The following is a 26,064-nucleotide window of genomic DNA, read 5'->3' on the forward strand; positions in this document are numbered from 1 at the left end:
TTTTCAACCTAGAATTTAATATCCAGACAAACTAAGCTTTATAAGTGAAGGAGAAATAAAATCCTTTATGGACAAGCAATTGCTGACAGAATTTATCACCACTAGACCTGCATTACAAGAGCCCCTGAAGGAAGCACTAAACAAAGAAAGGAACAACCAGTACTAGCCACTGCAAAAAAGAACCAAATCAAATGGTAAAGGTCAATGAGGCAATTACAAAACTGTGCCAAACAAAGGGCAAAACATCCAACCAGTAACAAAACGGCAGGATAAAATTTACACATAACAATATTAATGTTAAATGTAAACGGAATAAATGCCCCAATCAAAAGACACAAACTGGCAAACTGGATAAAAAGTCAAGACCCATCAGTCTGCTATATTCAGGAGATCCATCTCACGTGTAAAGACACATATAGGCTCAAAACAAAGGGATGGAGAAAGACTGACCAAGCAACTGGAAAGCAAAAAAAAAGCAATGGTTATAATCCCAGTCTCTGCTAAAACAGACTTTAAACCAACAAAGATCAAAAGAGACAAAGAAGGGCATTACGTAATGATAAAGGGATCAAGGCAACAAGAAGAGCTAACTATTCTAAAATTATATTCACCCAATGTATCACACACAGATGCATAAAGCAAGTTCTTAACGATATACAAAGAGACTTAGAATTCCACACAATAATAGTGGGAGCCTTTAACACCCCACTGTCAATATTAGATCAATGAGACAGAAAATAACAAGGGTATCCAGGACTTGAACTCAGATCTGAACCAAGCAGATCTAATAGACATCTATAGAACTTTTCACCACAAATCCACAGAATATACATTCTTCTTAGCACCACATCACATGTATTCTAAAATTGATCCCATAATTGGAAATAAAACACTCCTCAGCAAATGGAAAAGAATGGAAATCATATCAAACAGTATCTCAGACCACAGTGCAATCAAATTAGAACTCAGGATTAAGAAACTCACTCAAAACCACACAACTACATGGAACCTGAACAACTTGCTCCGGAATGACTACTGGATAAATAATGAAATGAAGGCAGAAATAAATATATTATTTGAAACCAATGAGAACAAAGACACAATGTACCAGAATCTCTGGGACACATCTGAAGTAATGTATAGAGGGAAACTTATAGAACTAAATGCCCACAAGAGAAATGAGAAAAGATCTAAAATCAATACCCTGATGTCACAATTAAAAGAACTAGAGGAGCAAGATTAAACAAATTCAAAAGCTAGCAGAAGACAAGAAATAACTCAGATCAGAGAAGAACTGAAGGAGATAGAGAAACAAAAAATCCCTTGAAAAAAATCAGTGAACCCAGGAGCTGGTTTTTTGAAAAGATCAACAAAATAGATAGAGTGCTAGCCAGACTAATAAAGAAGAAAAGAGAGAATAATCAAATAGATGCAATAAAAAACGATAAAGGGTATATCATCACCAATCCTAGAGAAATACAAACTACCAACAGAGAATACTATAAACACCTCTATGCAAATAAACCAGTAAATCTAGAAGAAATGGATCCATTCCTGGAAACTTACAACCTTCCAAGACTAAACCAGGAAGACATTGAATCCCTGAATAGACCAATAACGAGGTCTGAAATTGAGGCAGCATTTAATAGCCTACCAACCAAAAAAAGTCCAGAACCAGACGGATTCACAGCCAATGTCTACCAGATGTACAAAGAGGAGTTGGTACCATTCCTTCTGATATTATTTGAACAATACAAAAAGAGGGAAACCTCCCTAACTCATTTTATGAGACCAACATCATCCTGATACCGAAACCTGGCAGACACACAATTAAAAAAGAAAATTTCAGGCCAATATCCATGATGAATGTCGATGCAAAAATCCTCAATAAAATACTGGCAAAATGAACCTAATAGCACATCAAAAACTTATCCATCACGATCAAGTCAGCTTCATCCCTGGAATGGAAGGCTGGTTCAACATATGCAAATCAATAAATGTAATCCATCCCATAAACAGAACCAATGACAAAAACCACATGATTATGTCAATAGATGCAGAGAAAGCCTTCAACAAAATTCAACAGCCCTTTATGCTAAAAACTCTCAATTAACTAGGTATTGATGAAATGTATCTCAAAATAATGAGAGTTATTTATGACAAACCCACAGCCAATGTCATATTGAAGGGGCAAAAGCTGGAAGCATTCCCTTTGAAAACCAGCACAAGACAAGGATGCCCTCTCACATCACTGCTATTCAACGTAGTACTGGAAGTTCTGGCAAGGGCAATCAGGCAAGAAAATGAAATAAAGAGTATTCAATTAGGAAAAGAGGAAGTCAAATTGTCTCTATTTGCAGACAATATGATTGTATATTTAGGAGACCCCATCATCTCAGCCCAGAATCTCAAGCTGATAAACAACTTCAGCAAAGTCTCAGGATACCAAATCAATGTGCAGAAATCACACACATTCCTATACAGCAATAACAAACAAACAGGGAGCCAAATCATGAGTGAACTCCCATTCACAATTGCAAAAAGAGAATAAAATACCTAGGAATACAACTAACAAGGGATGTGAAGGACCTCTTCAAGGAGAACTACAAACCACTGATCAAGGAAATAAGAGAAAACACAAACAGATGAAAAAACATTCCATGCTCATGGTTAGGAAGAATCAATATCATGAAAATGGTCATACTATCCAAAGTAATTTATAGAGACAATGCTAACCCTATCAAGCTAACACTGACTTTCTTCACAGAATTAGAAAAAAAAAAGAAAAACCACCTTAAATTTCATGTGGAACCAAAAAAGAGCCCACATAGCCAAGACAATCTTAAGGAAAAAACAACAACAACAACAACAACAACAAAACCAAAGCTGAAGGCATCATGCTACCTAACTTCAAAGTATACTACAAGGTGTATACTGCAAGGCTACAGTAATAAAATCAAAACAGCATGTTACTGGTACCAAAACAGAGACATAGACGAATGCAACACAACAGAGGCCTCAGAAGAAATGTGACACATCTACAACAATCTGATCTTTGACAAACCAGACAAAAGCAATGGGGAAAGGATTCCCTGTTTAATAAATGGTGATGGGTAAACTGGCTAGCCTTCTGCAGAAAGCTGAAACTGGATCCCTTCCTTATGCCCTATACAAAAATTAACTCCAGATGGATTAAAGATTTACATACAAGACCTAACACCATAAACTAGAAGAAAACCTAGGCAGTACCATTTGGGACATAGGTATGGGCAAGGATTTCATGACTAAAACACCAAAAGCAATGGCAACAAAAGCCAAAATAGACAAATGGGATCTAATTAAAGAGCTTTTGCACAGCAAAAGAAACTATCATTAGCATGAACCAGCAACCAACAGCATGGGAAAAAACTTTTGCAATTTTCCCATCTGACAAAGGAATGATATCCAGAATCTACAAAGAACTTAAACAAATTTACAAGAAAAAAATAAACAACCCCATCAAAAAATGTGCAAAGAAGTTGAAAAGACACTTCTCAAAGGAAGATATTTATATAGCCAACAAACATATGAAAAAAAGCTCATCATCACCGGTCATTAGAGAAATGCAAATCAAAACCACACTGAGATACCATCTCTCACCAATTAGATTGGCAATCTTTAAAAAATAAGAAGACAACAGTTACTGGAGAGGATGTGGAAAAATAGGAATGCTTTTACACTGTTGGTGGGAGTGTAAATTAGTTCAACCATTATGGAAGACAGTGTGGCAATTCCTCAGGGATCTAGAACTAGAAATACCATTTGACCCAGCAATCCCTTTACTGGGTATATACCCAAAGGATTATAAATCCTTCTATTATAAAGACACATGCACACGTATGTTTATTGTAACACTGTTCATAATAGCAAAGACTTGGAACCAACCCAAATGCCTATCAGTAATAAACTGGATAAAGAAAATGTGACATATACACACCATAGAATACTATGCAGCCATAAAAAAAGGATGAGTTCATGTGTTTTGCAGGGACATGGATCAATCTGGAAACCATCATTCTTAGCAAACTAACACAAGAACAGAAAACCGAACACCCACATGTTCTCACTCACAAGTGGGTGTCGAACAATGAGAACACATGGACACAGGGAGGGGAACATCACACACTTGGGTCTGTTGGGGTTGGGGTGCTAGAGGAGGGATAGCAGGGAGGTAGGGGGCTAAGGGAGGTATAGCATTAGGAGAAATACCTAATGTAGATGACAGGATGATGGATGCAGCAAACCACCATGGCACGTGTGTACCTATGTAACAAACCTGCATGTTCTGCACAAGTACCCCAGAACTTAAAAATATGATAATAATAATAATAATAATAATAATAAAACATGACAATCATTACAGATGCTAGTTATGTAATTTCCCCAGCTGGTGGAGCTAGCCTGAGTGAGGCACCATCTCTATCCACAAAGTATGGGATGAAGTCTACAATGCCACACCTATTGAAGAATATACTTTTGGGGAAAGGGGGAATTTATAAATGCCAGGAACCAGCAATGAAGAGATGGCATAAGTGGAAATCCCTAATCCTTTCAACATGACACAGGGAAACAAACCAAGCCAGGGCACTACTAACCCAGAGTACCTATAGGCTGTTGCAAGGACTCTGCTGTCAACATCTACTATCACGTCCACACCTTCATCATTCCTCCTTATAATTCAATCATGAGAGTCAGTCTATGGGTAGAGAGAGCACTCAGGCTGCTTAGCAACAAGCTTTCTGCATTTGGAGCAAAAGCAATTTTGAGGAATTACCTGAGTAGGCCAGTTACCTGTCTTACTAAAGATATTAGATGCTCTAGTTTCTTCTACAAAGGTGGGGCAAAGAGAGAGTGAAAGCTGAATTTCAGTGAACTCCCCCATACTGAAGTGGGAGAAATGTCCTTTTCACAGCTAGCCTGATGTTCAAAGAAGCCAGCCTGAGCCTATAAGGTCACATTCAGACAATTTTGATTGCTGCCTTACAAAAGTACAGTTCCTATGCATGTTTTTATTTAATCTTTTTAAATTTGAAATAGAAAAATTTTTTTCTGTACTTTATTGGGGAGAATGGACCAAGAACCTACAGCAAACCTCATGTTTAATAATAAAAGATCAAAAGCATTCCCCATTTAAAGCAGTAACAAGAGAAAGAGATTCTTGCAGATTTCTGGAGACCTTCCTAATATAGTAGGAGCAAAATAAAAATATATTTCTAAAAGACAAATTATCAATATTTGAAGATACAATTGACTACCTACAGAATGCAGATGTCTGAGATAGTAATAATTTAATTCCTTGACATAGCTGATAGTTACACAGTGTGTTTCCTTTGAAAAATAATCAAGTTTTCATTCATAATTTGTGTACTTTTGTATTTATTTTGTTCTTTAATTTTAAATTTTTTACTTTACAAAATAAAGAATATAATCAAGAAATAACTATGCATATGTTTTTGGATGTTAACATTTCAAATAAGCAGTTTTTTAAAAATGGCAATTCAGTAAGTAATATTGAGGCAGATAACTATTAAGGGAAAATTTAATTTACATCAATTACATTACTTAAAACTGGATAGCTAAAAGAGCTGAAGAGTAAAAAATTATAAAATTACTAGAAGAAACTGTAGAGAAATATTTTTGTAATCTTTGATTAAAGAAGTTCTGCAAGACTCAAAAATCTAACAGCCAGAAAGAAAAAGCTGATAGATTTGTCTACAAGATACCAGAAGCAAAATTCAAAGATAAGTAACAGACAAATGGGAAATATTTAGAACATACATGAGATAAAATAAGAAATCATTTCAAAAATTTTTAAAGAACTCATAAAAATCAATTTTAACAAAGGACAATATTTTTGAGGAGTAATGATACGATAGGTAATTTACAGAAAAAAGAAATACAAATGACCAACACACCTAAGCAAATATGTCCAGTCATATACATTCAATGAAAAAATTAACATAGTAATGTTGTATCATATTTTACATACCAGACTAGCCAGAAATTAAAAATGTTTACAATATCCAGTGTTAGTTAAGGTATGGATGGGGAGAGAGGCACGGTTAAGGAGCATAAAAATGCATACAGCTCTTTAGAAAGCAGTTTGTCATACCTATAAACTTTAAAATAGGCATAGTCCTTGAGATAAGATTTACATCTAATACTATTGTACAGAAATACTTGTACAAATGAACAAAATAACAAAATTACTCATTGTATCATTGTTTGTAATAATAAATTATTACAAATTTCCATCTAAATAATGGTTAAACTAATTTTATCTGTATATTGGAGTTATTAAAATGATATGGTGTTCTGGGCTGGGCAACATGGTGAAATCCTGTCTCTACAAAAAATACCAAAATTAGCTGGGCACAGTGGCACATACCTGTTAGGGTCCTAGCTACTGGAGAGGCTGAGGTGGGAGGATCACTTCAGCTGGCAGGTCAAAGTGGTAGTGAATTGTGATTGTGCCTCTGCACTCCTGTCTGAATGACAAAGTGAGATTCTGTGTCCAAAAAAAAAAAAAAAGAATAGGGAGTTATATATACAGACAATGTAAAATAAGGAGAGAAAAAGTCAAGTGAAATAAGATCTAGAGTATACAGTCCCATTCTTAAAAAAAAAATCTGTACATGTTTCTGGGGATTTAGAGCAGAATCTATCAAGAACACTTCTTCCCTATTCAGAGTTCATAGGAAACTGAGAAATAAGACCAAAGTCATATGGACAAAACATATATATATCCTACAACTTTAACTGACAAGATGTCAGATGGATTTTCCACACTAGTAGAGTATTTAGTCAAGTGGGATGGAAACTGATAAACAAGCAAAAATAAATAGGATAATTTCAGACACGAGTGAGTGCATAGATGAAAATAAAACATAGCAATGGAGACAAGTTAAGAGGTGGGATTGGGATGGGAAGAATTACTTTAGATTAGGTGGTATGGGCAGGTCTTTTTGTAGAGTTGAAAGGGCAAGACATATGCAGAGAAAAGAAAACTTTTATACACTGTTGATGGGATATAAACTAGCACAACCACTATGAAGAACAGTTCGGAGGTTTCTCAAGAAACTACAAGTTGAACTACCATATGATCTAATAATCCTACTACTGGGCATTTATCCAAAAGAAAGGAGATCAGTATATCAAACAGACATGTGCACTCCGATGTTTATTGCAGCACTATTCACAATAATCAAGATATGGAATCAACCTTGAGGTAGTTGTCCCACCACCGATGAATGAACAAAGAAAATGTGGTGTATGAACACAATGGAATATTATTTAGCCATAAAAAAGAATAAAATCCAGTCATTTGTGGCAACTTGGATGGAACTGGGAGACATTATGTTAAGTAAAATAAGCCAGGAACAGAAATTTTAATACTATATGTTCTCATTCATATGCGGCAGCTGAAAAAAAAAAAAAGTTGATCTTGAAGAAGTAAAAAGTAGAACAAAGGATACTAAACTCTGGAAAGGGTAGTGGGAGTTGTGGATAGGAAGAGATCTGTTAAAGAATACAAAATTACAGTCAAGTAGGAGGAATAATTTATAGTGTTCTATAGCACTACAGGACAATTATAGTTAACAATAATATATAATTTTAAACAGCTATGTGCAACTATTCTTTTTCCTAAAGAACAAGCTTCAGCTCTGTCAGGACTGTGCCCCTTACCCTATTCAGCCCTCCTCAGGGCTACCTCCGCAGGTAAAACTCCCTGTGGCAACTACCTCCACCAATGCCAACCGGGGCTCCTCAGCTCCTGTACCCCCACAGGAGCCAGAGGGCCAAAACAGCCAGGGCACCCCAGGCTACCTGAATGCCCCCTACAGGCAGTGAGAGAAGAATCTGGCCTAATAAAAGTGCACACCCCCTTCTCACTTTCTAACTTAAAGCAAATTAAGATAGACTTAGGAAAGTTTTCAAATAACCCCAACAAGTACATAAACATTTTTCAGGGTCTAAGTCAGTCCTTCAAATTAAACTAAAAATAATGTCATGCTTTTGCTTAATCAAACCCTTGTCAGCAATTTAAAAAAAAAAAAAAGGTTGCTCTAGCAGCAGCTCAAAGGTTTAAGAACACTTGGTGGGCCGGGCGCGGTGGCTCAAGCCTGTAATCCCAGCACTTTGGGAGGCCGAGGCGGGTGGATCACGAGGTCAAGAGATCGAGACCATCCAGGTCAACATGGTGAAACCCCGTCTCTACTAAAAATACAAAACATTAGCTGGGCATGGTGGCGCGTGCCTGTAATCCCAGCTACTCAGGAGGCTGAGGCAGGAGAATTGCCTGAACCCAGGAGGCGGAGGTTGCGGTGAGCCGAGATCGCGCCATTGCACTCCAGCCTGGGTAACATGAGTGAAACTCCGTCTCAAAAAAAAAAAAAAAAAAAGAACACTTGGTATCTTATTCAGGTATATAAATAATCTAATAATGCCAAAAAATAAAGACAAATATCCCACGGGTACTCAGGCAGTCCCTGCCACAGACCCTCACTGGAATCCGGATTCAAAATGGGAACTAAGCCATAAGCATTTCCTAACCTGTATACTTAAAGAATTAAGGCAAACTAGGAAAAAGCCAATAAACTATGCGATGTTATCCAACATAATTCAAGAAAGAGAAAATGAGGGAATGTGTTCTCTTTCCAGGTTCATGAGGGGGCGTAGCTTTAAGGACAAGAATTTCTCAGCGCCATGCCCCCACCCCACCCCATCTCTCTCCATCCGGGTGATTGAATGGTTTATGTCTGAATTTTGCAGGGGAGGAAAGAAACTAAAAGTCAATCACTCCAGTGGAAGTTCTAAGGAACTCCTTTCATTGGCCCAGGGTCTTGGAGAAGGTGGGGGTTTCTTCCAGGATAAAAGTCCAAGCTCTCTCACCTGTGTCAGATTTCCAGCTTTCTGGAATCCCCTCCCACACGGTGGGAGCTGCCTCCGGGATTTCCCCTCTAGAATCCCCTTCCACACTCTTCGTGGAAGCCTTTTTCTCCTTTCCTTCTTTTTTCTCTATCTAAATAAAATCACCTTTCTGCAACACTGTTTTGGGTCTGAAATTTTACTTTGCGAGCATACGGTGCAGCTGAAGCAGCCCCACCGCTTATTCTTTAAGAGGTTGGAAGCCAAGAACCCACAACATCCAAGAAGAAACCCAGTTACAGAAGGAGAGTATTAAATGATCCCAACACAAAGAAATGACAAATGTTTGAGATGATGGATATGCCAATTACCCTGATCTGATCACTGTACACTACATACCACAACATCACAAAGTACCCCAAAAATATGTACAATTATTATATGCTATTAAAAATAAAATAATATAAAAAGAAATGAAATAAAAAGAAATGAGACACAGCTTGGGCAGCAAAATTGAGCACTTCTATCTAGAACAGGAATAAAATTTTTCTGTAAAGGGTCCGTTACAAATTGTCAGCTTTGCCGCCTATATGGTCTCTGCTGTAACTCCTCAATTTTGCTGTTGTAGCATAAAACCACTTTAGACAAACAAAAATAAATGAGAGTGACTAGGTTCCAACAAAACTTCATTTATGAACAATGATATCTGAAGTCCACATAATGTTCTTTTGTTTTTTCCAACCATTTAAAATGTAAAAACTATTCTTAGCTGACATATTTTACAAAAACAGACAGAAGACAGCTATGGCCTGAGGGCAATAGTTTGCTGACCCCTGATTTAGAGTCAAGGCTTGTCAGATGCATGTGACAAACATTGATTTGATTTATACAGATCATCTTACAGCTCATTCTCTTACAGATCATTCTCACAGCTCTATGGGGTCACTATTACTATTACCCCATCTTAGAGAACGTGACTGAGGCTTAGAGAAAGTAAGCAACTCTGTCAAAACCTGTTGCGGAACTAACAGTATTTAACTTGGATTAAATATAACACCCCTCTCTACTAGGCAGATAACTTCAACTCCATTGTCCTCTCTTAACTTTAGTTTCCACAAGATTAAGAATGATAATAATATGCATATATTATTATGCACATATATATATAGCTTCCTACAGTTGTTATAGAACTCAATTAAAATACTTTATAATGCATTTTATAAACTGTAACTTTTTTATCTCTACATTTTCTCCAACATAGCCACCTCATTCCATTTCAGTGTTTGCTTAATTTTCAACACATTAAATAGGTTTTTCCTGATGATCCGTCTAACATAGCAACCTCAGTACTATCTACCCACTCTGTGACTTTTTCTCCAAAACTCTCTTCACACTCTGATACATACTGACTCCTTTTTATTATTATTGCCTTTCTTCCCACACAAGAACACCGTGAGAAAAGTTACTATCCATTCAGGTTACTTCTATGTCTTCAATCCCTAGAACAGTGCCTGGAAGAAATAGTTAATAAACCATTGTTGAAGAAATGAATATATACATATAAGTCTTAACCTTGTATATTATTTTTCTATTTTTCACTTTTGGCATTTCTAGTACAAAATCTAAATGCACACCTTTCAAAAGAGGACAGTAGATATAGCAAGATTGCAATTGTGGAACTAAGTACTAGATCTTTCCTGCTTCCTTAAAGAATACATGTATGATCTATTTTATTTTGAAGAGTGTTTAAAAAGAAAACAAACCTCTTAGGCCAGGAGCAGTGACTCGCACCTACAATCCCGGCACTTTGAGAAGCTGAGGTGGGCAGATCACTTGAGGTCAGAAGTTTGGGACCAGCCTGGCCAACACGGCAAAACCCAGTATCTAATAAAAATACAAAAATTAGGCTAGCATGGTGGTTCATGACTGTAATCTCAGCTACTCGAGAGGCTGAGGCATGAGAAGTACTTGAATCTAAAAGGTGGAGGTTGCAGTGAGCTGAGATTTTGCCATTGCACTCCAGCCAGGGTGACGGAGTGAGACTCTATCTCAAAAACAAAAACAAAACAAAACCTCTTGAGTTCAACAGAATGGTGTCAGATTTATTCCTAATAACACAAGACATTCAGTAGATAAACAAGGACCTTTATAGTATTTAAAAAAACAAAAGCTATTGGTTGAATTGGAAGATATCTCTAGAGTTAATTACTCCACACCTTGACATCTTGTCAATTATTATTTGCAGCTACCTTCATCTTTTGAATTTCGGAGCCTAAGCCCTTCAAGCCATCCTGCTTTAGTATAATTCTTAGACATGTCTCATTTTGCAAAGTTTTAAAATTTTGATTCAACTAGCAGTACCCCTCCAATGTCTTCTATGCAACCTCACATATTTGTGTATGTGTGTGATTTTCTAAACGTTCCTTGAAACTCTTTTTACCTAATATCTTCTATTATTTCCCATTTGTTAATATTTAATTGAAATTTGTATTTTCATTATTTGTTATTCTTTTCATCCCTTAGAATTCCAAATTCCAATATTTAATGATTTTATTTATAAATCCTTTTGAAATTTTACATTTTATTCATGAATAGTCTCATTCATTTGCTCTTGAGATAAAGATCATTTTTAAAAATACTAAAGATGCTTTCTCTTATATTTGTTTTTCAACTGAACCTCAGAGATTCATTACATAATTATTTCTCTCTGCTTCAATATACCTGGAAAACCTTACTATTTGAAAATATAAATGCACAAACAGTATATATATATATAAACAAATAGATGGATATTTGAGAGCAGAACTTGATCTGTATACTAATGCTGTCTAAAAGAGAAAACTAATAGCAGCAAATTTATCATAGTCCTGTTTAAAATTCTTGAGTGGTACCCACTCAATGACAGCAATATAACAAAAAGTTTATATTTTGAAATATTAGTTGATAAGCTGCATTATGTAAAATTTACCAAAAACAGCATTCTGTGAAAATATTAACCAAGATTTAACATTCATTACAAACATTATGCTCAAAATTGAAATGCATGAAAGGCCATAATGGCTGAAATAACATTAAGAAAACTCCCTCCAATCAAGGAAATAAAGAGCAATAGAAGTGTGAACATGGCCAAGATCAATACTTTTTTTAAAAAAAATATCCATTCTTTGAATATATGCATCCTCCCAAGTCATCCTGTGTGCTTGTGAGGGAGACAGAAGACAGCCAAATGCCAACCAGGTCATTGTGCACAGGAGGTTTGCTTAAACAAGCCCAAGGTAAAAATTTTCATTTCCTAATACATGTGCAGTAAGGGAAATAAATCAATGTGGAAAGGCATAGACTAAGGACCCATCTGCACACTGGGAGAATGGGGTAGGAATTCACCAGGAATTCACACTTTATGCACAGGGATTAGCCTACCTCTTTAGCTCCTGTGTGGTAGTCTGATATTCAATCTGTGAGGTGGGAGCCGGTTGGCAAGACCTCCTTTCTTTGCTGAGAACTTTCCTTTAATAAATTCAACTCTCCTCACCTTTCAATGTGTCCATGTGCCTAATTTTTCCTTGTCATGAGACAAGAACACAGATTTTAACTGAGCTATGAAGCAAAAAACCGTGCATTATTTTGGTGACCCATACAGGGCATGAGGAAAGGTGAGTAAAATGCAGACCAAAAAAATCTTTATCCCTCTTGTTGCTAAGCCTTATATCCCTCAAACTTCTGAGGGTAGAAGAAACTGTGCCCCACCCCACCAACCCCCCACTGTCACTCTTGGGGCTCAGGAATGTCAGCCTCTATCCAAGTCAGTCTTTTCTATGGCATTTGCTATCTTTTTCTGGGGGGACTGTAATGGTATCTATCTTTTCCTTTACAATATTGAGGTGTTCTGCCCCTACCCTAATGCTGCAGGCATGTGTACTGTATAGACAAGTGAGTAGTGACCTCCCTACCCTCCTGCCCTCCTAGCTGGGGTTGTGCATATGGCCCAAGTTCCTGCATGACTGGCTGGCCAGCATTCCCTGGCACACACCCATGGTGTCTTCCCCTCCCCCAGCCAAGGAGTCCATTTCAGTCCAATAACAACTAAAAGTTTTTCTCCTTGCTGGAGAAGCCTATTCACATGAGAATAAGAGGTTCTTCTCCAAAATATCTTTCTAGCCCTGCATTCAAGCTGCTTTGCTTTTCTTTTCTCTGCCAGGTCAAGTGCTAACTTTTATGTGAGAGGCTTTTTCTATCGATTTAGAGAATGTTTTACTAGGCCAAGACCCCAACTATCACTTTCTACATTCTCTGTAAAGTTTTACTTATGAAAAAAGATTTGTAAGGTTTGTCTTAAGCTACAGCCAATCTGGTGATGCACTGGATGTCTTTCTGTATGGTTTGGTTTCAGAAAGAGGGGTCTTAGGATGGGATGTGGGCCTAGGACTCCATAGGCCCACTGTTCAAACCAGCCTGACTAACTGGTCAGTATCAAACTTTGTTGCAGGCTTCCATCTTGTTTCACGTCCTTGGGAGAACCACATGCCTGTGCTTTGTTTTACCCTCCACAATTTTACAGTGATGGCCAGGGTTCAATCCTGGTTTAGGGAATGAGTCCTTTCAAGTTTGATATCTGCATGACCTTTGCCATTTGTTGATTCTCTTCCACTCCATGAACTGCCTTGAATTTTCCTGTCTCTGAGCACCTGGGTAGTTACTTCAGTAAAGTTAGACAGTCAAAAATATTAGCTGTTTGGTGCAGCTAAAGTCAGGTAATAAGGGATTTAAAAGAATATTCTTAAAGAGTGTTCAGCTTAATTAAAAGAAGATTTCCAAGTTTTAGATATATTTAAAAAGGTCTTTATGTTTTCCCTTCTTGGAACCTGTTTTGCTGAAAGGTTTTTTTCCTCAGTCAACTGAATTACTTTTCTCCATTTTGTCTTGCCATTCTACATGTATGTATCAGGAGCCCTAACATAATTTCTGATGGCTTGGGACTCCTTGGGGAGGGGGGAGAAAAAAAAACAAAACAGAAAAAGCACCATAGATTCCATTTTGAGAGAGGCCTCTGTTTTCCTCAGGGAGCCCCAGGAATTGGAGGCAGATGGATCCCTCTCAAAATCTGTTTTTGTGTTCTAGCTATACCTGTTTATTAGGCCCTAGAAAGTGCATGCTTTCCTAGCCTTGCTCTTAAAGGTCTCCACCCAGAGGCCAATAGTCTAATTAGGACATTGGCAAATAAAAAATCTTATAACTATTGCATCTTGTTCTGTCTGTCTGTATAGTTATATATGTGTTGGGTGTGATGACTATAAAAAAGAGCTCTAATTAATTGGCTGGAAAGAAAATAAGTGCTTAGATCAAATATTTTTTAAAGGAGATATAAAAGCTATGATATCTCTTGGCTTATGTGACTTTAATCATTGAGAAATAAAAAAGCCTTAAGGGTTATAGGTAAAATGCAGATATAGTCAAAATGTAAATTTTTGCATAGGGTTCAAGGATTGTTTTGAATTAGATAAGATAAAGCCAAAAGCTTAAAGAAGTTGTAGAAGTTTTCTAAAAAATCAATGTTGCAAAAGAAATTCTGTGTGTGAACACTGACTAAATTCAAAAGTGTTATAAAAGGTTTTTGCTTTTTAAAAAATTTCTGAGTTATTTTGGCAAAATAAATAACATGGTAATCTTAGATTCTATTTCATAACATCAAGTGTTTTAAACCTCTAACATTTAACAGGCTTCCCAAAAGTATATTTCAGCTTTGAAGTTGTCTTTCCTGACCCCTAGCTTTTGAATGCTTACAGAGGGCCTCTCAAGCATCCAGAAGAGAGGTAAACAGGACTGTCTGACATGTTTAGGTACATGGGATTGCCAAAATGATGTTTAATCTTCATTAGGTTATATTTTAGGGAATAATATTAATATATGTTCCAAAAATTGTATGGGATTTGTAAAATTTGAATGTCTGAGTACATGCTATCAAACACAATTAGGGTTGTTGTTATAAACCACACAGATAACCAAATTTCTTTGTCAATCATGTCTCTGAATGTAACTATCCCAGACATTTGTTATTCATAATTGTTGTCTTGTTTTTATCCTCCTCAAAAGGTGGTTTATAATTGGCTATAGAACTTTGGCAAATGCTCTCAAATGCAGGTTTCGAATAACTCTGCAGATTGTGACATAGGAATAAAAAATGTACAGGACTCATGAAAAGCTGATATGTTCACAAATATTAAGCAGGAAAGTGTTAACTGAATGGACTGAACTAATAGAAAACTGAAGTAATTTTTGACTTTTGCTTGGAATACTGCTGATTCTTGTTTTGATTTCCAGAGTCAAGGAAACTTGTTTTGAGCTATTTCCAGCCTTTAATAATTGAGCAAGGTATACTCCTGTGAGCAAAATTTGGAACATGTTTGTCTCTCTCTCTCTCTCTCTCTCTCTCTCTCTCTCTCCCTGTCTTCTGCAGAATTTGGAAACTAGTTGAGTATTGTTTAGTTATGGCAGTATAGTTGTTTGCATCAGTGCAGTAGCAACCCATTTTCTTTTGCAACAGGATGCAATTGGAGAGACTGGTTGTTTTACCAAGGCTTTGTGTATGCTTCCCTTTAAGAAGCAAAGCTGAACTTGCAGAGCTAATAAAAGTCCCTTGGGAAAACTGGCCTCATTCCCTGTCTACTCAGTCCTAACCTGTGGTAAGTAAAGAATGTCACTTTCTAACAGGCCTAAGAATACTATGCTCTTGGGACCTCAAGAATAGGAGTTCACCCACACACAGGAGTTTGAGGATAAAAACTCATAGGTGGGCTTTGCTTTAGAAAGTTTTCTCTGAGAGTCCTTGTGGATCAGAGTTCCATCAAAGCCAATCTAAAAGGCCTATGTAAAAATAATTATTCTTGCTGCACTTCACGCAGTCAGGCTCAGTATAAGACTAAAATCTATTTTGCAAGCAACTGAGTCCTATCATGATTTATTTTTAGCAAAAATGAGGACTAGAGAAATTATGCTTCAAAACATCATTATTAAATTCTAGACTTGGGGGTCGATCCAAGATGGCCATTTAGGAACAGCTCAGGATTGCAGCTCCCAATGAAAGCACAGAGGGTGAGTGGACGCCGCATTTTTATTGCCCACAGACTAGGAAATTCCCAGGCGGAGGAGCTCCACCAGCGCGGCTGTTTTGGCCAGCCCAGCTGTGCTGGCCGGCACCACTGCTTTGCCCCATGCAGCTGCTTTGTCAGCACCCCGGAACAGCGGTTCTCTGTACAAAATACACCGGTCCGGGTGCCCTTTTGGCTGGCGATTGGAGCCATGGGAAGTCGCCCATTCATCTGTTTAAAAAGGGGACTGAGCAGGGAACCAGGACAGTAGATTCCAGGGGAAAAAAAAAAAAAAAAACACAAACCTCAGTGCCGCTGTTTAAGCCAGTGCAATGAGTGGCCGCAGGGGAAAACAAACAGACCCTGGCGCCTGTTCAACAGGCGACTGGAACACAAACTTAAAAAAGGCTCTGAGGCAGGGAGCCAGGAGATCAGGCTCGGCTGGTCCCACCCCCACAAAAGAAGAGCAACCAGAAACTCTGGATTGAGAGTTTCACAGCAAGAGCAACTGAACCCGGGACGGTCCAGCTCTGTGGCGGAGAGGCGTCCGCCATTACCGAGGCAGCCCGCCACTATGGAGGTAGTCGGCCAATGCTGAGGCAGCCCACCATTGCCAAGGCAACCTGCCATTGCTGAGGCAGCCCACCATTGCCAAGGCAACCCGCCACAGCAGAGACACTCCGCCTCAACAGAGGCGGGCCACCATTGCCAAAGCAGTTCTAACTACACCCATATAAACAGGACTGCAGGGAAGTTCACTCGGCAGCTGGGCGGAGCCCACAGCAGCTCAGCAAAGCCTCTACAGGCCAACAGTGACTAGGCTGCCTCCTTGCTGGGCAGGGCAGGTCTGAAAGAAAAAAAAAAAAGAAGGCAACAGCATAATGGAAACTCATAAATAAAGCTCTAAATCCCTGGGACAGAGAACCTGGGAACAAAAAGCAGTTTATGAGTTCTGCTGCAGCAGACGTAAACGTACCTGCCCAGCAGCTCTGAATGAACAACAGAGCACACAGCTCACCATTTGAGCTCCTATAAAGAAGAGACCGTCTCCTCAAGCAGCTCCCTGACCCCTATATATCCAAAGAGACACCTCATAAAGGAGAGATCAGATTGACACTAGGCGGGTATCCTTCTGGGACAAAGATAGCAGAAGAAAAAAACTGGTAACAACCCTTGCTGTTCAACAGTTGCTGCAGGTGAACCCGAGGCAAGCAGGGCCTGGAGTGAACGTCAGCAGACCTACAGCAGAGGGGCCAGACTGTCAGAAGGAAAACCAAGAAACAGAAATAACCTCATCATCAACAAACAGAACGTCAATCTGAAAGATTTGAGACCCAATCTGAAAGCCAGCAACTACAAAGTCGACAGGTGGATAAATCCTTAAAGATGGGAAGAAACAAGCATTAAAAGGATGAAAACACCCGAAACCAGAACACCTCTCCTCCTACAAGGGATCACAACTCCTCACCAGCAAGAGAACAAGGTTGGAGGGAGAACGAGTGTGATGAAATGACAGAATCAGACTTCAGAAGGTGGGTAGTAAGAAACTTCTGTGAACTTAAAGAACATGTTCTAACCAAATGCAAAGAAACTAAGAACCTTGAAAAAAGATTTGACGAAATGCTAACGAGAATGGACAAAATAGAAAGGAATATAAGTGAATTGATGGAGCTGAAAAACGCAACACGAAAACTTCACGAAGCATGCACAAGTATCAACAGTTGAATTGACCAAGCAGAAGAAAGGATATCAGAGGTCAAAGATCCACTCAATGAAATAAAACGGGAAGGCAATACTGGAGAAAAAAGGGTAAAAAGGAATGAACAAAGTCTCCAGAAATGTGGGACTATGTGAAAAGACCTAATCTACATTTGATAGGCATACCTGAATGCGACGAAGAGAATGAATCCAAGCTGGAAAATACTCTTCAGGATATTATCCAGGAAAACTTCCCCAACCTAGCAAGGCAGGCAAACATTCAAGTCCAGGAAATACAGAGAACACCACAATGATATTCGTCAAGAAGAGCAACCCCAAGGCACATAATCGTCAGATTCACCAGGGTTGAAATGAAGGAGAAAATACTAAGGGCAGCCAGAGAGAAAGGTCGGGTTACCCACAAAGGGAAGCCCATCAGACTCACAGCAGATCTCTCAGCAGAAACCCTACAAGACAGAAGAGAGTGGGGGCCAATATTCAACATCCTTAAAGAAAAGAACTTTCAACCCAGAATCTCCTATCCAGCCAAACTAAGCTTCATAAGTGAAGGAAAAATAAAATCCTTTGGGAACATGCAAGTACTCAGAGATTCGTCACCACCAGGCCAGCTCTACAAGAGCTCCTGAAAGAGGCTCTACGCATATAAAGGAACAATAAGTACCAGCTCAACTAAAGGGCAAAACACCCAGCTAGCACCAAAATGGCAGTATCAAATTCGCACGTAACAATATTAACCCTAAATGTACATGGACTAAATGCCCCAATCAAAAGACACAGACTGGCAAATTGGATAAAAAGTCAAAACCCATCAGTGTGCTGTATCCAGGAAGCTCATCTCACATGCAAGGATACACAAAGGCTCAAAATAAAGGGATGGAGGAAGATTCACCAAGCAAATGGAGAGCAAAAAAAAGCAGGAGTTGCAATTCTCATCTCTGATAAATTAGACTTTAAAGCAACAAAGATCATAAGAGACAAAGAGGGACATTACATAATGGTAAAAGGATCAATGCAACAAGAAGAGCCTATGATCCTAAATATATATGCACCCAATACAGGAGCACCCAGATACATAAGGCAAGTTCTTAATGACTTACACCTACTCTAAAATTGACCACATAATTGGAAGTAAATCACTCCTCAGCAAATGCAAAAGAACGGAAATCGTAACAAACAGTCTCTTAGACCACAGTGCAATCTAGAACTCAGAACTCAAAAACTAACCCAGAATTGCACAGCTTCATGGAAACTGAAAAGCTCGCTCTTGAATGTTGACTGGATAAACAATGAAATGAAGACAGAAATAAAGATGCTCTTCAAAACCAACGAGAATGAAGACACAACATAGCAGAATCTATGGGACACGTTTAAAGCAGTCGCTAGAGGAAAATATATAGCAATAAGTGCCCACATGAGAAGCAAGGAGAGATCAAAAATTGACACCCTATCATCAAAACTGAAAGAGCTAGAGGAGCGAGATCAAAAAACCTCAAAGTCTGGCAGAAGACAAGAAATAGCTAAGATCAGAGCAGAACTAAAGGAGATAGAGACACAAAAAAAACCTTCAAAAAATCAATAAATCCAGGAGCTGGTTTTTTGAAAAGATCAACAAAATAGAACACTAGCCAGATTAATAAAAAAGAAAAGAGAGAATAACCAAATTGATGCAATAAAAAACGATAAAGGGGATATCACCACAGATTCCACAGAAATTCAAACCATCAACAGAGATTATTACAAACAACTCTATGCACATAAACTAATAAACCTGGAAGAAATGGATAAATTCCTGGACACTTGCCTCCTTCCAAGCCTAAACCAGGAAGAAGCCGAAACCCTGAACAGACCCATAACAAGGTCTGAAGTTGAGGCAGCAATTAAGAGCTTACCATCCAAATAAAGCCCAGGTCCAGACGGGTTCACAGCCGAATTCTACCAGACATACAAAGAGGAGCTGGTACTATTCCTTCTGAAACTATTCCAAACAATACAAAAAGAGGGAATAATTCCCAAATCATTTTATGAGACCAACATCATCCTGATTCCAAAACCCGGCAGAGACTCAACAAGAAAAGAAAACTTCAGGCCAATAGCCATGATGAACATAGATGCAAAAATCTTCAACAAAATATTGACAAGCCGATTGCAACAGCACATCAAAAAGCTTATCCACCATGATCACGTAGGCTTCATCCCGGGGATGCAAGGCTGGTTCAACATACGCAAGTCTATAAATGTAATTCACCACATAAACAGAACCAAAGACAAAAACCACATGATTATCTCGATGCAGAGAAGGCCTTTGACAAAATTCAACAGCCCTTTATGCTAAAAACACTCAATAAGCTAGGTATCGATGGAATGTATCTCAAAATAATAAAATCTATTTATGACAAACCAACAGCCAATATCATACTGAATGGGCAAAAACTGGAAGCATTCCCCTTGAAATGTGGCACAAGACAAGGATGCCCGCTCTCACCACTGCTATTCAATATAGTATTAGAAGTTCTAGCCAGAGCAATCAGGCAAGAAAAAGAAATAAAGGGCATTCAAATAGGAAAGGAGGAAGTCAAATTGTCTCTATTTGCAGACGACATGATTGTATATCTAGAAGACCCCATTGTCTCAGCCCCAAATCTCCTGAAACTGATAAGCAAGTTCAGCAAAGTCTCAGGATACAAAATCAATGTGCAAAAATCACATGCATTCCTATACACCAACAACAGACTTAAAGAGAGCCAAATCAAGAACAAAGTTCCATTCACAATTGCCACAAAGAGAATAAAATACCTAGGAATATAACTAACAAGGAACGTAAAGAACCTCTTCAAGGAGAACTACAAGCCACTGCTCAACAAAATAAGAAAGGACACAACAGATGGAGAAACATTCCATGTTCATGGCTAGGAAGAATCAATATCATGAAAATGGCCATACTGCCCAAAGTAATTTACAGATTCAATGCTATCCCCATCAAGCTACCAATGACCTTCTTCACAGAACTGGAAAAAACCATCTTAAACTTCATATGGAACCAAAAGAGAGCCCGCATAGCCAAGTCAATTCTAAGCAAACAGAACAAAGCGGGAGGCATCACACTACCGGACTTCAAACTATACTACAGGGCTACAGTAATCAAAACAGCATGGTACTGGTACCAAAACAGAGATATAGACCAATGGAACAGAACAGAGGTCTCAGAGGCAACACAACATATCTACAACCAACTGATCTTTGACAAACCAGACAAAAACAAGCAATGGGGAAAGGATTCCCTGTTCAATAAATGGTGTTGGGAAAGAAGCTGGCTAGCCATGTGCAGAAAGCAGAAACTGGACCCCTTCCTGACACCTTACACTAAAATTAACTCCAGATGGATTAAAGACTTAAACATAAGACCTAACACCATAAAAACCCTAGAAGAAAATCTAGGCAAAACCATTCAGGACATAGGTGCAGACGAGGACTTCATGACCAAAACACCAAAAGCATTGACAACAAAAGCCAAAATAGACAAATGGGACCTAATCAAACTCCACAGCTTCTGCACAGCAAAAGAAACAGTCATTAGAGTGAATCGGCAACCAAAAGAATGGGAAAAAATTTTTGCAATTTACCCATCTGACAAAGGGCTGATATCCAGAATTTACAAAGAACTAAAACAGATTTACAAGATAAAAACTAACAAGCCCATTCAAAAGTGGGCAAAGGATATGAACAGACACTTTACAAAAGAAGACATACATGAGGCCAACAAACATATGAAAAAATGCTCATCATCACTGGTCATCAGAGAAATGCAAATCAAAACTACATTGAGATACCATCTCAAGCCAGTTAGAATGGCGATCATTAAAAAATCTGGAGACAACAGATGCTGGAGAGGATGTGGAGAAATAGGAACACTTTTGCACTGTTGGTAGGAGTGTAAATTAGTTCAACCATTGTGGAAGACAGTGTGGCGATTCCTCAAGGACCTAGAAATAGAAACTGCATTTGACCCAGCAATCCCATTACTGGGTATATATCCAAAGGATTACAAATCATTCTGCTATAAGGACACTTGCACACGAATGTTCATTGCAGCATTGTTTACAATAGCAAAGACCCGGAACCAACCCAAATGCCCATCGACGATAGACTCGATAGGGCAAATGTGGCACATATACACCATAGCATATTATGCAGCCATCAAAAACGATGAGTTTGGGTCCTTTGTAGGGACATGGATGAACCTGGAAACCATCATTTTCAGCAAACTGACAGAAGAACAGAAGATCAAACACCGCATGTTCTCACTCATAGGCGGGTGTTGAACAATGAAAACACATGGACACAGGGAGGGGAGCACTACACACTGGGGTCAGTTGGGGGGAAATAGTGGAGGGACGGTAGGGAGTAGGGAGCTGGGGAGAGATAGCAAGGGGAGAAATGCCAGATGTAGGTGATGGGGAGGAAGGCAGCAAATCACATTGCCACATGTGTACCTATGCAACAATTTTGCATGTTCTTCACATGTATCCCAAAACCTAAAATGCAATAAAATAAATAAATGGGAAAAAAAAGTCCAGTAAATCAGCAAAGTAATTTTAGCCCATTTTCCGTTAAGAGACAAAGGATTATAATTAATTAAACTGGTATTTTTTCTTGATTAAAAAAATAATAATAAATAAATAAATATATAAATTCTAGACTTATTGATTGTTTTTAAGTTTTTGCCTACATTTTAGACTTACCCTACTTATTCCTATGAACCAACCAACGATCTCTGACTGCAGCTCAGAAGGAACAAAAAAGAGGGCTGGGCACAGTTGCTCATGCCTGTAATTCGAACACTTTGGGAGGCTGAGGCAGGTGGTACACCTGAGGTCAGAAGTTCAAGACCAGCCTGGCCAAGATGATGAAACCCCATCTCCACTAGAAATATGTAAATTAGCCAGGTGTGGAGGTGCATGTCTGTAACCCCAGCTACTTGGGAGGTTGAGGCATGAGAACTGCTTAAACTTGGGAGGCAGAGGTTGCAGTGAGCTGAGATGGTGCGGCAACACTCCAGCCTGGGTGACAGAGTGACACTTCATCTCAAAAAAAAAAAAAAAGGAATAAAATTGGATGGATAATGTAAAAATCTGGATCAATATTCTAGTTTTGGGCAATTATCCTGCAAATCCTGCTGGGTGATGAAAACATATAGTGTACCCAAATGTTTCCGTTTTGGAAGAGTAAGACCAAAGGAGCTAACCAAGCCAAGCCCCATGCACCCAAATGTTACCAAGCATAACTATAGCCACTAGCTTTCTGGACCTGTCACAGGATATTCTTTTCTCTTCCTTGTTGGAGGAAGACTCAATTCCACAGCTTAACTTTTGCATTCAGCTTTTGATAAGGAGTCTATGAAACTCCCTAAAGACACATTTTTGGTCCCAAACTCAATTCCAAGCTTTCAATTGAAGTCCTAGGAAAGAAAACTGGATCTGAGGAACACAGAGGCAGACAATAATGAAGTTAAAAGGCACAGGGCAAGTGAGCATCACTAACTTCTGCCAAGTAAGCCAAGCCTCCCATTTCATGGATAAACTTCATGCTAGTGTCCATGGAATAAATGAGGTCTAGGGAACTCAAAGCCTACTGAGAGCAGGAGAGATAGGGAATAAATGGGTAAGAGAGGGTAGTCCCACCCCTTAGGCTGCCCTGTTAACATGGGTAAAAGCCACTTTGACACCCATGGGTGGCACTTTGTCACAGTTGCCAGGATTCAGGGATATAAGGATGGAAGAAAAAAAGAGGGATGCGTCACTTTCTCTGCCTCATGTATCCTGGGTATTTGCTAGGAAGCAAAGGGAACCTGTGACGCCTCACCCTCCCCTCCCCCATTTCTAGATGACTAGCCATTCATCTTAGGTCTGTATCCCTTTTAAATGCATCCTGAACCCCTGGGATGCCTTTGAAAAAAAAAGTCTTATTTTTTCCTTTTTTCCTCCTCCTTTTTCTCTTCACATATAGGTAGTTTTGTCTCTGTACTACAGGGCACTCCCCTCAGATGCATCCTCCAAACTGGGAAAAGATAATTTCCCAAACCTTACACTGGTTGTCTTAAGATTGGGCTCAGGGGAAGGAAACCCAGGAACCAAACATGCTGGCAAAAGGGCAAAGTTTTATTTTTTTTTTTTTTTTTTTTTTTTTAACCAGTCAGGCTTTTGGGCTCCCTCTCCCCATGCAAACTGGTAAAAGGCTTTAGGATTTTTGAGCTGTCCTTACCTCCCCTTCTTTCATTCTGACACATATTTTTTAATAAACTGTCTTGTCTCTTCTTGCCTTCAGACCATCAAACTCCACACAGTCATGCAACCAGAGCCTCAGACGATGGCCCCTTTTGCTGGGGACCCTTAGATAGGCTTCTGAAGGAGATCTGACTACTGTTTTCGCAAAACAGCATCCCTGTCAGCAGGAATCAGTTACAATTAGTATTCGCCCTTATCCTTATCCTTGTTCTAAAGGCAGTCAGATATTTAGAAAGGGGAATGATAGAGACAGGAGACAGCCAAATGCCACACAGGTGGTTGTGCACAGGGGGCTTGCCTAAACATGCCCACGTTAAAAAAATTCTATCCCTTAACACATGTGCATTAAGAGAAGGAAATCATTGTGGAGTGGCTCAGACTAAGGTCCTTCCTATGCATTGGAAGAATGGGGTGGAGCCACTGGGAATTTGTGCCTTATGCAGCAGGAAGAGCCTGGCCTCTTCAGCTCATGTGTGGTGGTTTGGTATTCAGTCTGTGAGGTGGGAGCCTGTTGGCAGGATGCCCTTTTTTCGCTGAAGACTTCACTTTAATAAATTCTTCTCTCTTTACCTTTTGATGTGCCCATGTGACTAATTCTTCCTGGTCATGAGACAAGAACCCAGATTTTAGCTGAACTAAGGAGCAAAAAGTCCCTTGTATGTCTTCCTAGTGTTTGTTTTATTATAAAACAACAGCTATAAAATAAACATATTCCAATAACTTCACAATGGAAGAAACTTAGCAAATGTACTAACCTCAGTTCCACTTTATAGCTACATCGGAAAAAGTAGTAATATACTGACTTTAGCAAAGTCTTACAGCTTTATTTCTATTATCAAGATGGACAATAATGGCAAACAATGGGTGCTTGCCATTATTGTCCATCTTGATAATAGAAATACAAGCTTTATCATTTTGAAGATTTTATCATTTGCTGATAGGGTACCAGCATGATGAAGGACATGAATTTCAACAACATGCTATGAGACATCAACATTTGTTTCTTGTTCACTTTTGATGTTTCTTAGGCAAAGTGTAAACTCTTCCTTCATTATATTTGTCTCTAGGCTCATTTCACTCACGGAAGTGGGGCCATCAAAATTGGTTAATATAACTCTTTTAAAAAATGAAAATGAGATAATTCTGGTTGTTTCAGCAATAAACCATCTATGTCAGTATATATTTTTTATCTTATGAGCTCAGATATTTTAATTCTTGCTTATGTAATTTTGACTGTTCTCTCTGATCCAATTAAAATTATTCATTCATTCATAACTGTTGTCAAAAAATATTTATTGAGAGGGGACTATATGCTAGATTCTAAAAATATACAGATGAATTTTACCATTTCTGACTACAAGCATTTTAAAGTGAGATTTACAAATATGTTTATGTGTGTGTGTGTTATAATAGCAATATAGTATGAGCAAATGCCATAATAGCAGTAGAGAACAAAAGATGTTTTTAGCTACCTTGGCAGAAGTAGGAAAGCCTCTTCATAGAGAAGGAGGCATTTCATATTGCCAGGCACATAAATTTTGTAAACTGCAGGGAAGGAAAGAAGTCCAGACAGGAGAAACAGTAGGCCAAAGGCATAGAAATGTGTAGGCAATTAAGAGAAGTCCAATTGGTTTCCTGGTTAAAGGTGACCAAAAAAAAATGCTGACAGCAAAGAGATTAAATGACTATTTATCAAGGATGTTGGACAAAGAACCCAAAAATTAGAAGAAAGGTTAAGTTCAAATCCCTGTACATGCAATAGCAATATTAGTCTACATTTTTCACTGGCAATCATATGTTGCAATAATATATTCTTCTTCCACAATTAGCTATTTGGAAAGTGACTCATCAACTTCTAATTTACTCTTAGTAATTAACAAGTTCACAAAAGGAGTTTGCTTATACTTGATGTGTCCTTAGACTTTCAATAATAATTGAAAACCTGATACTACTATTGATGAACCATTCTTCAAACTTTTATAAGCTGTTTCATTTTATAAGATGTTTTTGGAAAGGTCAGTACACACACAGCTTGTTTTCTCATTTGCCTTAAACAAAGTGTCTCATAGATA

The 26,064-nt window shown here is 38.5% G+C and overlaps 1 long non-coding RNA gene across 1 annotated transcript; it reads left to right on the forward strand.

Annotated features, from left to right (window-relative positions):
• The first annotated feature begins 922 nt into the window (after window positions 1-922).
• Window positions 923-15,231, forward strand: LOC116566053. Its single transcript, XR_004275705.1, has 3 exons — window positions 923-932; window positions 3,516-3,517; window positions 15,133-15,231. It is a non-coding gene; the product is annotated as an uncharacterized LOC116566053 (long non-coding RNA).
• Window positions 15,232-26,064: the final 10,833 nt, after the last annotated feature.

Source organism: Sapajus apella, unplaced genomic scaffold (genome assembly GCF_009761245.1).
Source record: "Sapajus apella isolate SASKATOON/1434 unplaced genomic scaffold, GSC_monkey_1.0 scaffold42, whole genome shotgun sequence".
In the NCBI taxonomy this organism is placed as follows: Eukaryota; Metazoa; Chordata; class Mammalia; order Primates; family Cebidae; genus Sapajus; species Sapajus apella.